The sequence below is a fragment of the Ambystoma mexicanum genome, chromosome 3q (assembly GCF_040938575.1).
Source record: "Ambystoma mexicanum isolate Mex_15411 chromosome 3q, UKY_AmexF1_1, whole genome shotgun sequence".
In the NCBI taxonomy this organism is placed as follows: domain Eukaryota; kingdom Metazoa; phylum Chordata; class Amphibia; order Caudata; family Ambystomatidae; genus Ambystoma; species Ambystoma mexicanum.
In genome coordinates, this window is record NC_090926.1 from 1018465811 (window position 1) to 1018482058 (window position 16248).

General features: G+C 46.0%; 1 protein-coding gene across 3 annotated transcripts in view; it reads right to left on the reverse strand.

The window, feature by feature from the left end:
- The window catches only part of RNF213 (ring finger protein 213), a 3248263-nt gene that overhangs the window by 3195047 nt on the left and 36968 nt on the right, over positions 1–16248 (reverse strand). The window lies entirely within an intron of this gene.

Consider the following 16248-nt stretch of genomic DNA (forward strand, 5'->3'; position numbering starts at 1 on the left):
ATTCTAATGTTTGTTAGTTGGAGAAGGAGCTGAAGGAGAGGAGCCTCTTAATGTTGGGGTCTTCTTCTTTTGTTGTAACCTAATTAAAACCTTAATATCACTTACCTGTCTGCGCCAGCCTCTTCATAACAATGGCGACGAGGATGGGATAAGTGGCCACAGCAGACGGGTGAAAGGAGATCCCCAGCAACCAGCCGTACCTGTTTTGCCCCACCTGGTAGGAACGCGGGCCCGCGTTGCTCCTGAAGTCTGCTCCGCCGTGCCCGGCGTTGAGTGACCCGCAAGAGGAACGACCCGAACTGCCCAGGCGTCCTGGTGAGGAGAAGCGGCGGCCCCGCCTCTCAAGTGAGGAAGAGCCGCGGTTCGCCGCAGGCTGCTCCGCACCATTGTCCTGCGTTGAGCGGCCAGCCAGTGTGAACGACGAGAACTGCCGCCGAAGTTTCACAAGTGAGAGACACATTCCGGGAGGAGCCGAAGCGGCAGTAAGCTTAGGAGAGACCACCCCGTCTCCCGATCAGCAGTGGCAGCTGATCAAGCACCATCGGCACAGGGGAGGTTGCTCCGCTTTTCCCCGGCGTCGAGCGGCCGTCATACCCTGCAACTGTTGTCAAGTAAGTGCTGGGTTTTTTTATCCACACCGCCGCGGATCCCGGCACGGGCCATTACTCTACAGCTGTTCGCTACAGAGCAGGAAGGAAGGAAGACAAGCCCAGTTACCGTATTCCTGCTAATAGAGGGATAGGGTGCATCTGCACAGGAGAGTGGAACGTAATTACCGCAATACATGTAATAGAGGCTCAAGTAAATTTAATTACAGCACCGCTCTGGGTGCATCGCTACAGCATTTCCTTTGAGAGGGTGGATTTTACATGAGAAGCGGCGAAGACACGCAGCTAAAGCCGCATCTTAGTGAGTGACACTGGGGAAACTAAACTGTGGCAGCAAAAGGGGTTCCAGTGACAGCAAAAGCGGTCCCAACTTGAGAAAAAACAAATTTGTGACAACCCTGCAGATTTGAGAAAGTGACTCCTGCATTCCCAGTGGAAGGATTAGATTGCTCCCTCCAACAAGCACACAAGGACTCAATTTAGAAGTGTAATGAAAAGAAAAAAAAAATTGTAACCTTAGTTGCCAGCCCCTAAAAACATGACAGCTTTGCCTGGCATATCTGTACCACCCATATTTATGCCTACGCCAGGGGCGGCGAAAATTGCTTGGCCCCAATGGCGCAAGGGCTTTATGCATTACATGAAGGCAGCCGGGGAAACGGCATATTCCAGCGAAAGGAAGTTGGCGTTATTGCTTCACTTTTTGGGTTACGAAGGCCAAAGAATTTTTGAGACCCTCCCTCAGCTAGCAAGTGATGGAAGCGGGGATGAATTGAATGATTGAGTCAGCCTTGATGAAGTTAGACAAACATTTCAACCCAAAAAGAAGCACGATTTTGGAACGTTTCAATTTCCGTATGCGCATACAGGCTCATGGGGAGTCTGTTGAAGACTATGTGACTGCTCTATGTCATCTGGCCCTAACTTGTAAATTTCAAGGAAGTTTCGACAAGCACATCCGTGACCAATTCATGACGCATTGTCGGTCAAATAAGATACGCGAGGAACTGTGGCTGAAGGATGAGCTGAACTTGGATGAGGTATTGGACTTAGCTAAATGTGTAGAACATTCTCTGGCATGTGTTCCCAAGCTATCAAAAGCTGAAGGAGGAGATTCTAAGGACGCCAAGCCAGAAGTATTAAATGTGGGTGAAGGGAAGAACAAAAGAAAGGGAAGAAACAAACAGAAGGAGAGGAGTAATACAGAAGAAAGAAGAAACCAAGAGTCGACGCAAAAAAGTGAAAGGAGAGAAGATAAAAAGGATGAGAGATTGTGCTATCGGTGTGCCAGTGCGACACATTTTGCATCTTCAGTGGTGTGTCCAGGGCGGAAGGCAATCTGTAATAAGTGCAAAAGGAGAGGACACTTTGGGACGTGCTCCAAGAACTATCAGTTTGGCCAAACGAGTCAAAGGATGGTTCTATACGTGAATGAAGAGGAAGAGGGGAGGTCATCAGAAGATGACACTGTACTGGCATTGCAAAACGTTTGCGTGAACACTGTCAATGTTGTTAGTAGGGATGGTATCCCGGATGATTGTGAGCACCCATATGCTGTCTTGACTGTGAACGGATGTAAGGTGTCGATGATGGCTGACTCAGGGTCGAAAATCACTTTATTATCCAGAAGCGCATTTGAGGGCAAAATGAAAGGGGCAGTGTCGACATTATCAGAGCCAGACATAAGTCCAGGGGGGTACAATCAAGAAAAAAATTGATTTACTGGGATATGTCTGGTGTAGGTTTGAATTTAAAGGACGCTGCTGAGATGGGAAAGCATATGTGACCAAGAAGGGTCAATCCTTGTTAGGATGGAAAGAGCAAACGAATTTGGGAATCAGATTAGATCCTAACCACCCTGATCAAGTTTTACAAGTATCAGAAGTATGTTCAACGTATAGCAAGTATGTGAGAGAGCATGGGAAGGTATTTGACGAGACATTGGGAAGAGTGAAAGGATTTCAACATCAGATATTATTGAAAAGAGGCAGTGTTCCCACTGTGGCGAAGCTCAGGCCCGTCCCTTTTACGTTAAGGGACAGAGTAAAGAAGGAGTTGGAGAAGCTCCTTAAGTCAGGAGTGATTGAAAGAGCTGGGGCAGGGGGGGGGGGGGTCGAGTGGGTTTCCTCAGTCGTGATTGTGAAGAAAAGTTCAGGGGATCTGAGGCTGTGCGTTGATATGCGCGAGTTGAATAAGTGTGTGTTGGTGGACCGGCACCCTCTGCCCAACATGGGTGAGTTGTTAACCATGGTGGGTGGGGGGGTGGGGGGGGGGGGGAAGTACTTCTCTAAACTGGACATGACGTCAGCCTATCATCAGGTGGAGTTGGAGGAGGCATGTAGGAAAGTTACGGCGTTTGTGACACATGAATGTGTGTTTAAATTTAGGACAATGCCCTTTGGGTTAGCGTCCGCCTCCTCAGTGTTCCAGAAAATCATGGATCGCTTATTGAAGCGGGTGAAGGGTGTTTTTTGTTTTCAGGATGATGTGTTGGTGAGTGGAGTGACATTGGAGGAGCATGACAGGAATTTATGTAAGGTGTTGAAGATATTTGAGGAAAGAGGTATCACGCTGACAAAAGTGGACTATTTGGGACATGAAGGGTCGGGAAATGGTATCAGACCCAAGGAAGAGATGGTGAATGCCATAAAGAGGATAGAAAGACCAATTGATAAGTGTAAATTGCGCTCTTTTTTAGGAATGACGGAGTTTTATCAGAAATGTGTGATAAATTATGCTGACAAAGTGCATGAAATGAGGAAAATTCTGAGGAAAGGTGTTGAATTTGTGTGGAATAGTCAGTGTGAGGCGGAATTCAATGGAATAAAAGAAGAAATAAACTTAGCCCAACCATTAGGATGTTTTGACACGAGAAAGCCATCCATCATCACAGTGGATGCAAGTGAATGTGGTCTAGGCGCAGTTTTGTCCCAGAAACAAGATGATGGGTCTGAGGAGGTGATAGCTCATGCCTCGAGGGGTCTCAAGGGTGCGGAGGTGAGGTATTCTGTTCTCGAAAAGGAGGCATTGGCATGTTTCTGGGCTGTGGAACGATTCAGAAACTTCGTGTGGGGTGTAGAGTTCGTAATTCGTACAGATCACAAACCACTTAAAGCTATATTCAAGAATAAGGGCCTTGATAAGGTTTCCCGCAGGGTGCCAGGGTGGGTCACCAGAATGCAGACACATTTTTCAAGATGAGGTCATTCCCGGGAAGGACAATATATTGGCTGACAATTTATCAAGGATGAGAGTAGTTGACTCTGGTATTGTGGAAAATGAAGAAATGGAATTAGTGTTTGTCAACACTGACGGTATAGTGTTGAAACAGGAGTGGTTGGATGGGATGAGGAGCGATGAAAACATAAATAAAATAATTCCGTATGTTGTTTCTGCTGCATGGCCCAATAAGGTGGAAGTGGCGGAGGGCGTTGAGGCCGTATTGGGAAGTGAAGGATGAATTGTCGGTCATCGATGGGGTATTGTTCAGATGGGGAAGGGCTGTGGTTCCGGTTGGTTTGAGGAAGAAAGTGATAGAGCTGGCACATAGCGGTCACATAGGAATTACCAAAACCAAAGGTGTGTTGAGAGAAGACTATTAGTGGCCAGGTTTTGACAGGGAAATAGAAAATTGCTTAGCAAATTGTCAATTTTGTGTCAAGAGTGGGAAGGGATCTGTAGCCAAGAAGCAGCCATTGGTGGACGTGGGTCTCCCGTCTAGGATATGGAGTGATCTCGCCATGGATATCCTTGGTCCTGTGGAATTGGGTTATGGACGTGGAAAGTTCATAGTTCTGGTGGTGGATCTGTTCTCTAGATGGGTGAATTTTAAAATTGTGAGAGATGTCACCGGAGAAAGCATGATAAAGACATTGCAGGAGATATTTTCCAATGAAGGTCTACCGGAGAGTTTGTTGACGGACAATGGTCCCAAATTTGTAGGGGGCAACTTCACCAGCTATTTAAGGAAATGTGGAGTTGATCACAAAAGATCATCATTGTATCATCCCGAATCCAACGGAGTGGTGGAAAGGATGAATAGGTGTGTGATGGAGAGTATTCGTATGGGGGAAGAGTGCGGATTGGATAAGTTGGCTATGATACAGAATAGAATCTGGGCCCTAAGGATGGCGCCACATTCAACAACAGGTCTGTGCCCGTTTGAGCTTATGAGAGGCAGGAAGCCATATTCCATGGCGTGTCCGCCATGGCTGGGTAGGAGTAGGGAAACGGATCTGGTTGTTGATGAAGTAAGAAAGTCATTGGTGAGGAAGAAGTCTGAACGAGTTGCGCATGAAAACCTGAAGAGAGGTAAGAAAGAGCTGCGCGTAGAATGTGGAGATTGGGTCAGGATTAAGAAGGGAATTGTCAAGAGGAAAGGAGAATCTCTTTATTCGGATCCGGTCAGAGTTGTAGCGGTCATGAAAGGGGCCGTACGTGTGGCTGGAGGACAAGTGTGGAATAAAGACAGAATTGCTACGGTTAAGAGAGGCCATATATTAGTTTATGTGCCAAAAACTGGACCATTTTTGAGTTATTTTGGTCATCAACGTGACACCTTTGAATTATTTTGTTGAGATTAGAACTTAGATCATAAGTGAAGTTAAAAAAAAAAAAGGGGTGATGTGGTGGTGACTTATGAGGAGTATGAAGAAAATGCTTTTCATAGTGTTTCTTTCCTGTGTGCTGCATCCCTGTATGATGTCATGGAATGTTGATGACAGCGTTTCTTGTTTCTGCATTCTAATGTTTGTCAGTTGGAGAAGGAGCTGAAGGAGAGGAGCCTCTTAATGTGGGGGTCTTCTTTTATTATAACCTAAATAAAACCTTAATATCACTTACCTGTCTGCGCCAGCCTCTTCATAACAGTTTGTACTGGTCTTCATAACAGTTTGTACTGGTTCTGTTCACAATTTTGGACTAATAAAGCCAATGGTGACTTTACATGCCCTGTGAGACAGTAGTCAGTCCCAGGGTATGGAGTCTATGTTTGGGGGTCACTATGACAACCCTGTGTTACTGCACTGAGGGTGCTGTGTAACACATGTACCAAAACAGATGATACCCTATGGAGTAAAAGACCCCATAGCCCATAAGCACATACCAAGTCAAAGACATAACTCAAATCATGCCCAAGAGTGGGAGGAAAAGACTCTCACTCTTAGCAGGAGAAAAAAACAAACCCCAAAAATCCAGCAAAGCTGCTGGGGGACTCTATAGGTTTGGGGAATCAGCCTTTTAAGAGAATTCTCCCTAACAGTTTACAATGCTTGTTCGCTATGCATCCCTCTTTGTGGATTCATTTTTCTCAATCATCTACATCTATAGCTATAGCTCGCTTATGTCTTCACCTTTTGCCATGAGGTGTACCTTTTCCCTCCTTCATCCACTCTGCTGGAGCATCCTATCCACTGGCCAATGGCACTGGCAGTATAAATGCCCAAGACCAAATTTAACCATGCCCGCACCCGCTACCAGGGGAAGAAACAAAGAGAGACAAGAAAAAAAGTTTAGGATCTCTCGGTGCATGAGGGCCTTCTTCAAACAACCACAAATATGGAAAGTTAGGACACCATTTGCATCAGTTGAAACCCAAACCTCGCACCGGAGGATCGAGCTGGTGCTTTTTTCAGTGCCATAAGAAGACAAAATGAATACAAATAAAAATCAATAAATTGTTGATCCTGTCGCAGAACCACATTGCCAGTAGGGGCGCCAGCCATGCCTTCCCTCACCACTGTGTCGACTACTTTAACGCAGCACCCCGTTGCTCTGATGACGCTACCCTTGGGGACAAGGTGCGAACAACGTTACTGCCGCCTCTCAGCTGCTCCCAGCATACATGGCGCTACCCGCCAAGGAAGGTGAGCATTGCATGAATATTACAGGGCCTGTCCCCCGACTGTAGCCTGTATTAAACCTCGGCCCGCTGCTGGCAGATGCCACCTAGAACCTGTATTAAACCCAGGGCCGCCGCTGGCATATGCCACCTACAGAATAGAACTAGCCTGAGCCACTGCTAGCATACGCAGCCCAGCCAGGACTGCCCAAAGGGTCCCTTCCCCACGCTGCCGCCATCACACCAGACGGACCCTGGCATACGCAGCCGAGGCTTACAAGAACGTTAGGGAACTACACACTGCTGCTGCACCCAAGAGCACCAGAAGATCTGCAGCACCACAAACCATGAAACGGCCCTGGCCAAGCAGTCTCACAAGTAAGGATTTTTGCATATAGTTTCAGCATATAACATGCACATTATAAGGGCTCTTATTTTTAAGGAAAATTGAGTCCCTTAGTACAGAGGTCATCATACTATGATCAAGGATTTCCCAGTCCCTCTCTACCTGTTCGGGGTCCCTCCAGTTTGTATTAGATCGAGGATGCTCCTTCTCCAACCTCGCTAGTTTTTCCTTTTCAGCCCCCATCTCTTGATAATAGGCAAAGATCTGAGTCTTTTGCTCAGCTATCAGGGCTTTACTGGCCTCTATGACCCGTTCTTGAGCTGCCACTTGCTTGTGGAGCCCATCTTTCTCCTCACTGAGGACCTCATTATCTCTCTGTGCTACCTGTATAGTTTGGGAACACTGAGCCAATTTCTGTTGTAGGAGGTGAGCCTCCCTTTTCTACACATTTAGAGCCTCTATGGCCTGCTCCAACTAGAGTGCCATTTGTCTACTATGTCCCCTTAATTTGTCATATTCTTCTTTTAGGCCAGTCAGTCCCTGAAGATCTGACTCCCTTCTCTTCAGATTGGTTTTTAAATTACACATTTCCTGGTGGAGGGCCTCTTTCTCCTGACACAGGGTGGCCCTTTGTTCAGCCAGGTTATCCCTGTGTTGTGTTATGGCACCCAATTTCTGGCACTCTTGATCAAATTCTGATTGAGATTAGCGGTCTTTCATAATTTATTATTTTGCTCTTCCAATTTTTTTACCCGATTCTGTTAAGTGGCCATTTGCTCTATGCTGGCATTATTGTATCTCACTTGTTCCAATTTCAGTTGACCCTCTTCCAAGGAGTCAACCTTTTCTTGGCACTCCATTCTTAAAGCATTTAATTGGGCCTCTTGGTCTACATTATTCTGCCGTTGGAGAACCAAGTCTTCTTTTAGCTTTTGAATGTAATTTCCAGATTCTGCCTCAGAATCTTGGCTCTTTTGCAACTTTTGTTCCGCTAATTTCAGCTCTGTCTGGATTGGAGCTAAAAGTTTGGATTGATTTTGTGCAAGAGTTCTATTTTCCTCATGCGTTTTTCGCATCGCTCCCATATGAAGATACATATATGCCGCAATTCTGACAATTTTAATCTGCTCCTCTTTCATTTTCTGAGTTATGCATGACTCGCTCAAAGCTTGGTGTAATAGGCCACCGTCCTGCCATATATCCATGTCTATGGCGATGACCTGTTGCATCATTTCTTCTAGCCAGACTTTTTCATCTTGTTCTGGCCATTCCCCCCTGACAAATAGTTTGTGCAGAAGGGGCTCCCTAGCTATGTTGATCTCTACTGTGGCCATTTTGGAAAGTATTCTTTCTTTATTAATTTATTTATGCAAGGGTAATCTGTATGCTATTGCTTTTTGTCTATTTTTAGGGTTGATTTAACTTTACTTTAATTTTATACACAGGCCTGGCACTTTTGTTTTGGGGCGGCGCCAACTACACAAAGTATTCCTACCTTGGAGGTTAGTCTGCTGCGTTAGGCTGTCACGGGTGAATAAACAAACTCAATCCCCGACTCCAGCCCCCAATTTGTTAAGGATTCCAATCGGGCGTCACACACTGGAACAGGACACTTGGTCTTAGCCTTTGATGTGGGGCTCGATAGGAATGCTTTTTCTTTAATTTCAACTAATTCAAATTGAGCTGCTACCCGACCCGTTTCACACACCCTTTTACAAATACCCCGGGTCACAAGGGACCATGAACCAGGCTGGTTGGTGAAAATACAATATTTATTTTTAGAATTCACAAAAACCACATGCATTTTAATATTGGGTAGCAATCACCAATGGGTTGATAATTACAATAAAAACTACTGAACTACACTTGCTTAACCTTCTACATGAACATATCCAAAGCGCAATTGAATAGGAGAACTTTTTGAATTAGGATAGATAGCACCCATGTTAAGGTATCCCCCTGCAATGTTCCCTCAACTCACAAATAATCAAATTCTGACCTTCCCAAGAGTCAAAGACCCTTTGCAAAGGCCTAAAATGAAACTTGGAAATTGACAAATAATTAATGTCCACAACAACAAGAATGCATAAACACTAGCAATCACAAGGCAAGGTGTCGACCAAAGGCATACAATTCTAAAACAAGTTGGAAGTGAGAACACGCTGCAGCCGAATACACACATTGGAAAGTTGCATTTTACACGGATGCAATTTTAAATGACCTAAACGGTTTCTATGAAAAAACGGGTGAAATGATGGAAATTGCAATGCGGTTTTTGGGCTTGGGGAAAGATTTATATCACAGGGACAATATAGAGGTGAAAGGAGCTCTCTAGCTACAGAACGGGATGAGATTTGCAAGATCGAAAGTTCGCTTTTGGTAAAATAAAGCCGAGCAAGAGAAAAATCAGCTTAGAAACAGGACCGGTTTCACTTTAACTAGATTATTAAGACTATATTGTTAAAGAGGGACACAGTAAGATCCAAGTTTGATTCGCGCCATCAACCTTGTCACCCCAGCGTTCAACTTTATGTGGAAATTAGTGTGATTACTCAAAATATGACTAAGGGCTTATGATCTACCCAAGACAGAATTAATAGAGAGATGGTGCTAGCACTTAGAAAGTCAAGGACAGGGTGCACAGGGAATTCTAACAGTTTTAACAAGTTACCAGGGTATGGGTAGGATTGCTTAGAGAGGGGAATAAAGACAAAACGGTCAAGATGGGGATTCTGTGTTTCTCTGGGAGGAGGAGATACTCTTGATCCCCCCTCTTGAGATACTCAGTCCACGCTTGAGTTTTGGGATTTTGGAACAGTCAGGGTTCTGGTCACAAAAGATTCTGGTCACCGGATAGCGGACTCTCCTGGCAAAAGGCAGCTGGGCAAAGGTCTGGTCACCGGATGGCAAGTACAGCTGAAGGCAGGTAGTGGACAAGCCGGTCAGGTCTCAGGATGCTAAAGGTACCACAGCTTTTCCCCTTTTTAAAATGGGGTTTTAGTGGGATTTCTGGATCAAGGCCTTTGCTGAGATGGGGTCAGCTATGCTTTGGCTTTGCAGTGGGACCTGGAGTCTGGCAAGATGAAGGTAGAAGATCAGGAATGCAGGCGTAGGAAATTCAGGAAAGTGTGTCTAGTGTTCTGTCAGGGACCCCTTTTTATAGAGCATGGTAACATCGAATTATATGGCAGGGCAGGATTAGCTAAGCACGCCTATAAACAACTGGATTGGTCAGGGGTAATGGTTGACAACTTGCTTTCAAATGGTTGGGTTTCAAGGGCATGATGTCAGATTTATGATGCAAGTTTTACAATGTCCAGAACCTCCCACAGTTACTTTAGCTAAAATCCAGTTTTGCCATAAATGGCACATTTATACAGTTGGGGCATCTTAACAAATTACATAAATAGGTTACATATTTCCTGCAGAACATGCCAGTCCAACTCTACAATTTTTAAGACATTATTTCGCCCTTCAAATATTTTTAGTAATTTTTCATGTGAAATATTCGGCCTACAATTCTATAACTTTACACGTGTGTGTGGATTATCATTAGGCATGTCAGTATTAAATCTTACATTGGCATCATGTACACTTTCCGTGGAAAATACCCAGTTCTCTGCCATTTCAATTCCCAAGGTGGCAGTGAAGGCTACATCTTAAATTATAGACCACAAAATTACATTCACCCTGCTAACTTTACATTTTTGCGAAGTCCTGTTGCAAAGATAAAAGTTTCTTAATACAATAGTCTTTGGAGGCAAATGTTCAGTATTGTTCCCCATATATGGGCATAGCTTCCAAAGCTGCTCTTGAGTTGGCTCTGAAACTCCCAGCAGAAGTCGTGGGGAGGTGCGACTTCTCACATCACACATCCGTGTCCCAGAAATCCTATTTTAAGAGGCTGGAGCACAGACTGAAGTCTGCCAAGGTGGCAATCATCATTTGTGTGTTCTAGGATCTACTGTGAGGGGTCTTCTGTTGCTAGCATCCTCCAAGCAGAAACCTGTTTTAGGCCGATTTCTCCTAAATCAGAAGAAAGCCTGCTGAATAAAACCTCCCATATATATTTCACAGCACAATCCCCTTTCACACTGCTAGGCAAGGATAAGTTTTCAACATTTGTACTTTTAAAACATTTTCTTCTTTGGTTTTCAAAAGCCCATTTTGATACATTATACATTGCAAATACTATAAAAGGAGTACTGGGCCAGTACATTCAACTTCCAAATGAAGATGATCTAACAGTATGCCATTCGTATTTGCCAATATGGCAAGGATAGCGGCAAACAGTCATGTATTATATACCGGTCACCTTATGCATGAAGACAAAATCAGTATTATACATTCCATGTTGATAAGTATGAGAGAGTTGGTGATAGCACAAGACAATTTGGTAGTAGTTTAAAGTTAGTAGGTTGCAATCAATGGGAGAAGGTCTAGTGTTACTGATATGTCGCCAGGCGTCACTAGTAATATATCTCCAATGATGCAAATAACATTAACAATTTGTACTAGCTAAGTAGACGTGCTAAGTGTATGCAAGCAGATAACAGGTGCAAGGAGCCGTTTCAAAATACAGAGCATTACAGCATGTTGCAGGCTAGGCCAGGCACAGTGATCATGCAATATGATTGCAACGTGGCGCTCTACCGGCATAACGATGGATGCAGAGCAGTCGAACGTTGGAGCCAAGTACAATATTTACTTATGGTGTTGTTTCGGCATGTATTGTATGGGACTTGTTAGAAGTAGGGTGGGTATGTACCTGCACTTAAGAATGTCCATGCCTGCACCATTTATGCTAGGCCTGTACCCATGAATGCCTTTAGTGCATCATACCTGCACCTGCAAATGCCTACCGAAATGTACTAGGACCTATGAATGCCCATGCCTCTGCTACCCGTGTTAGGCCCGCAGCTGCATTCGCCTACACTGCCTCCACCTGTGTAAGAACTGTACCTGAGAATAGCCACGCTATCACACCTCATGCTCCTGGATGAGCAGGACGCCACCACCGTACTTGTCAGGTCCCCCACCAACACCAGCATCAACATGCTCACTGACCTACTCTTGCTAATTACACCTAATCCATTACCGGCCCAAACCCTGACCTGCCCAACTCTTACGTACCTTGCCACCCCCAAGAATAAAGTAAGCACACCCAAACCAGTTAATCCTCCCCTTGACCTAGCTCTAATTAATACCGGTTCACTCCCAGCCCACGCCCCAGAGATACACGATGTCCTAACGACCAATAGCCTTGCTCCCTTAGCCATCACAAAGACCTGGCTACAGCATCCGGCCCAGCCATCCCTCCAGGTTACACTGTCTTTAGGAGTGACAGACTGCTCTCCAGAGGTGGCAGAGTAGCTCTCATTGCCAGAAACCAAATTCACCTTAGGCAACTTAGGTCCTCCCCCATTGAAAACTGCGACATCCTATCTCTCCAACTCACTACCTCACCAACCAACACTATCACCACCCACATTGTAGATCGCCCTCCTGGCCCCACGCTGTCGAAGCCGACTGCAGGACCCTCGCCAACACGACCACCAGGTGGGAAAATCACGGTGGTGGTCTGCTAGCCGGCCCGAGACAAGGCTAAGGGAGAGGGACAGCGTCCCTGACACAGAGGATCCAGTTGGGACCCAGCAGATCCAGGAGAGAGGCCAGGGGGTGGGGGGGAAGAGACATCACGCCCATTGGGTTAACAACAGCTGAGATAAGCGTCGGGGCACACATCCACTATGGCCCATTCACCCCAGCCAGCCACAAGCCACCCAACCAAAAAGGCAGCCTGGGACCCCACTGGCCACCAACAGAGGGAAGATAATAGGCCGCCGGAGGCATGGCTACAGAGCCATGGGATAAGACGTGATTCCGAGGTGCTCCTGCAGATCCTGATAAAAAGATGCATTCTGAGGCAGTTGTAACACTTTATTTTGGAACCACAGACGCATGAACAAACGTAGAACACTGATCGCATTACAGCGGAGGACCGCAATACAGACCAGGAACTGCGAGCCGGAGAAGTAAGGCAGGGCTCTGACGGCATGAAAGAAGATGTTGGCTAAATAAGAACAAAGGATTAAGCTGACAAGCTCAGTCAAGCACAACAGAATGGCCGCAATATAGAGAAGGCTGGGTTGGACTCCGACCGGCTGGGGAATCAGAAGCAGAAAGGGCCAAGAGCAGACAAATAGATCTGCACCCTGTTGACAGGCAGAGTAGCCCCCGCCAAGGCGAGAAAGCGGGCCAGAGGCATGAAGCGAGGAAGTGTAGAATACGTGGAAGGTCCAGAAGTGTGGAATACTCGCACCGGAGCCACAACACCCAAGGATCCACGTATAACGCACAGAAATGTCACACAGAGCCCAATAATTTCGTCGGGCCACTCGAGCAGAGCAGACAAATGTAGGAGCGTATGCATGGCCGCCAGGCGCACTGGCACAGTGTGCAAACTTCAAATACAGTGTAACATAAGAGCCTGGAAGGGTACCATCAGATAAAACTATGCAGCTGAAACTTACATGAAAGGTTAACTGCATGGATACTGATGAGGGATACTGTAGCAAGCACGAATGGTGCGCAGACTGTGCCTTCCGAACACTTGAAACTTACAGAGGAGCAACGGATTCTCACACATATTGGAAGCAAGGAAAGCGCACAATATTGTGCGAAATAGGTACAGAAGGGACAGCCACAAGTAAGTACAGAGAGCCTCTGGAATGCAATAATCCACACGCAATCGGTGCAAGCAAGTACCACACCAAGAACGCTGCAGCGGAGACCCAGGAAAGGCAAGATGGCCCGGCCAAGTGAGAAGGCGGGACAGCAGGAAGAAACTAGAGGAGTGGAGTGATGCCCTAGAGCCAGCCAGCATGCCTTTGTAGAAACAGGAGAGTGAGCAGATAAAGGACTGCCCAACAGGGCATAGGTGTAGACAATTTCAGACAATACGGTGAGGTGGCAGGAAGAGTCAGGATGCCTGGGACAGTTATATAACACAACTAGACTGACACTAGCTACAGTATCCAGGCAACACGCTGGAACAACATTCCGTCCCTACGGAGTACAACAACAAGAGCCACAGCACGAGCCAACCGACCATGCCCCTCTGTTCGTGACAAGGCAGTTTCTTCCCCTTGAACCTCTTCCCCCACCTCCCGAGCCAGAATCCCGACATGGAGACTCAGGGTCGAAGCCCTTAAGGATACTGGGTTACGGGAACACTTAAGGGTGGAGGTGAAGGAATATTTTGAGCATAACAGCGTAAACTCTGTTGGTACACTGTGGGAGGCCTTCAAGTAGTGGTGAGCGGCTATAGCGAAGTCGAAATGGAAATCATAACGCAAGCAGAAGAACTGGTCCCTAGTAGAAGCCCAGGAGGTGTCTCGTCTGCAACAGGAATGTAAGGAACACTGGGACAAGTTAGGTAAATTGAGCTACAGGAAATATGTGGAGAGAACATGCAGAGGGGGATAAACCAAGGCGATGGTTAGCCTGGTTGTATAAGAGGGAGACGAACCAGAGACAATAAGAGCAGTTAGACATAATGATGGGGAGTTGTGGGAGACCCAAGAGGGGGTTAACAAGTGTTTTTCTTACTACTATAAACACCTGTACAGAGAAACCTCGGACAGTGATATGTCAGAAATACAAGAAACATTGACAGAAATATGTCTCCCCAAAATAAATATGGAGGAGAAGAACAACCTAGAGATATCCATCACGACAGAAGAACCTGCACCACTACTAGCAATGCTAAACGAAGCGTTAGACACGGGCAAATTGCCCGGGTCCCTGAGAGAGTCAGTAATGATCCCCTTCTGAAACCAAATAAGCCAGATACCGACTGGCTCGTATAGGCCCCTCTCGTTGTTGAGCCAGGATGGCAATATCCTCATGGCACATACTCAAACCGGTTATAGCCAAGCTTATACATTCAGATCAGACAGGATATGTCCCACAAAGAGATATTACTAATAACCTGAGAAGATTGCACCACATAATAGATTATACACAAGGAGGAACACAGGAAGTTGCAGTGGCGTCACTTGACGCAGTCAAAGCCTTTGACTCAGTCAGATGGCCTCGGTTGCTAGTGGTGCTAGAAAAGTTTGGTATCGGGCCCACATACATTCAGGGGGTTTAGTTGCTGTACAATGAACCGATAGCAAGGGTCAAAATGGGTACAAGTATCTTGGAACAGTGGTAAATGAGTAAAGGCACAAGGCAAGGATGTCCTTGGTCTCCGATGCTCTTAATACTGGCGTTAGAGACCCTAGCAGTCCATTTAAGGGAGGAATAAAGGAGAGGCAGGCATAAGTATACCGGGAGGGAGGCATTTGATCTTGCTGTATGCGGATGACATGCTTCTGTATTTGCAGCACCCCGAGACGTATTTGCAATACATTTTGGATGTAATGGAACGATAATGCTGCACTGTCAGGCATAACTATTAACCCACAGAAATCAAGTTTGTTCCCTTTGGTGGGAGGGGGGGGGTACACAGGGAAGCCCATGCGCGAAATGCCGGTGTTACCAATTAAATGGGAAATAGATACATTTCGGTACTTGGGAGTAGACATCTATCACGACCCTAAGATAGAACACATACAGAACATGGTCGGGGCAGTTAGAATTGAAAACAGCATGTCCTTCTGGGATAGATTCCTGCTGTCCATGATGGGACACGCAGTGTTACTGAAGATGGTGGCACTACCGAGACTGCTTCACTATTTTGCAAATATCCCGTTTGGGATACTGAAATCATTTTTCAGTGAACTGCACAGTATATGCAGCTTTGGTACTTTGTTACTCAGTACGGGCATTTTTGTATGTTTGAGTTTATGGATATTGTATTTGATGTCAGCGCACACCTTTTACAAACTCTAAATTTCTGTTATCTGCAGGTTGGTATTCTCCTGCAATTGTACAGGGGTGCAATAGTCTTTTTAGACTGAATTACTTTGGTTCTTTCCGTACTCACTGCCGGAGCGCTCATTACCTGGTAATCCCACAATATACTCACACATGTGTACAGCTTAGTAGCTTCTAGGGAGAAGTAGCTCAAGCATTAGCAAAGGTAGCTATCATCTTGGACATCAGCTCCCCATAGCTTGTCTGTTAGGGGGCTTCCCAAGGCCAAAAAGGGCTAAACATGTGAGTAAGCTCAAGGACTTGGCATATATACTGGCGAAACGCAGAATAGCAATGGGGGGAAAGCACAGATGAGGAGAGCTGTACAAACTTGGTGGAGGGACCGGTTAAAAAGGGCGAACGCACAAACAGTTGTGTGGCAGGAAGCGAAAGGGTGGAACACAGAACAGGGAGGGGAGGTGGATGCCTGGAGACAATTGGTAGCAGACTTGACCGCCACAGAGCAGAGGGATACAAACAGAGGAAACTCTCACACTAGAAGGCATTGAGACTAGGTGGGTATGATGGGG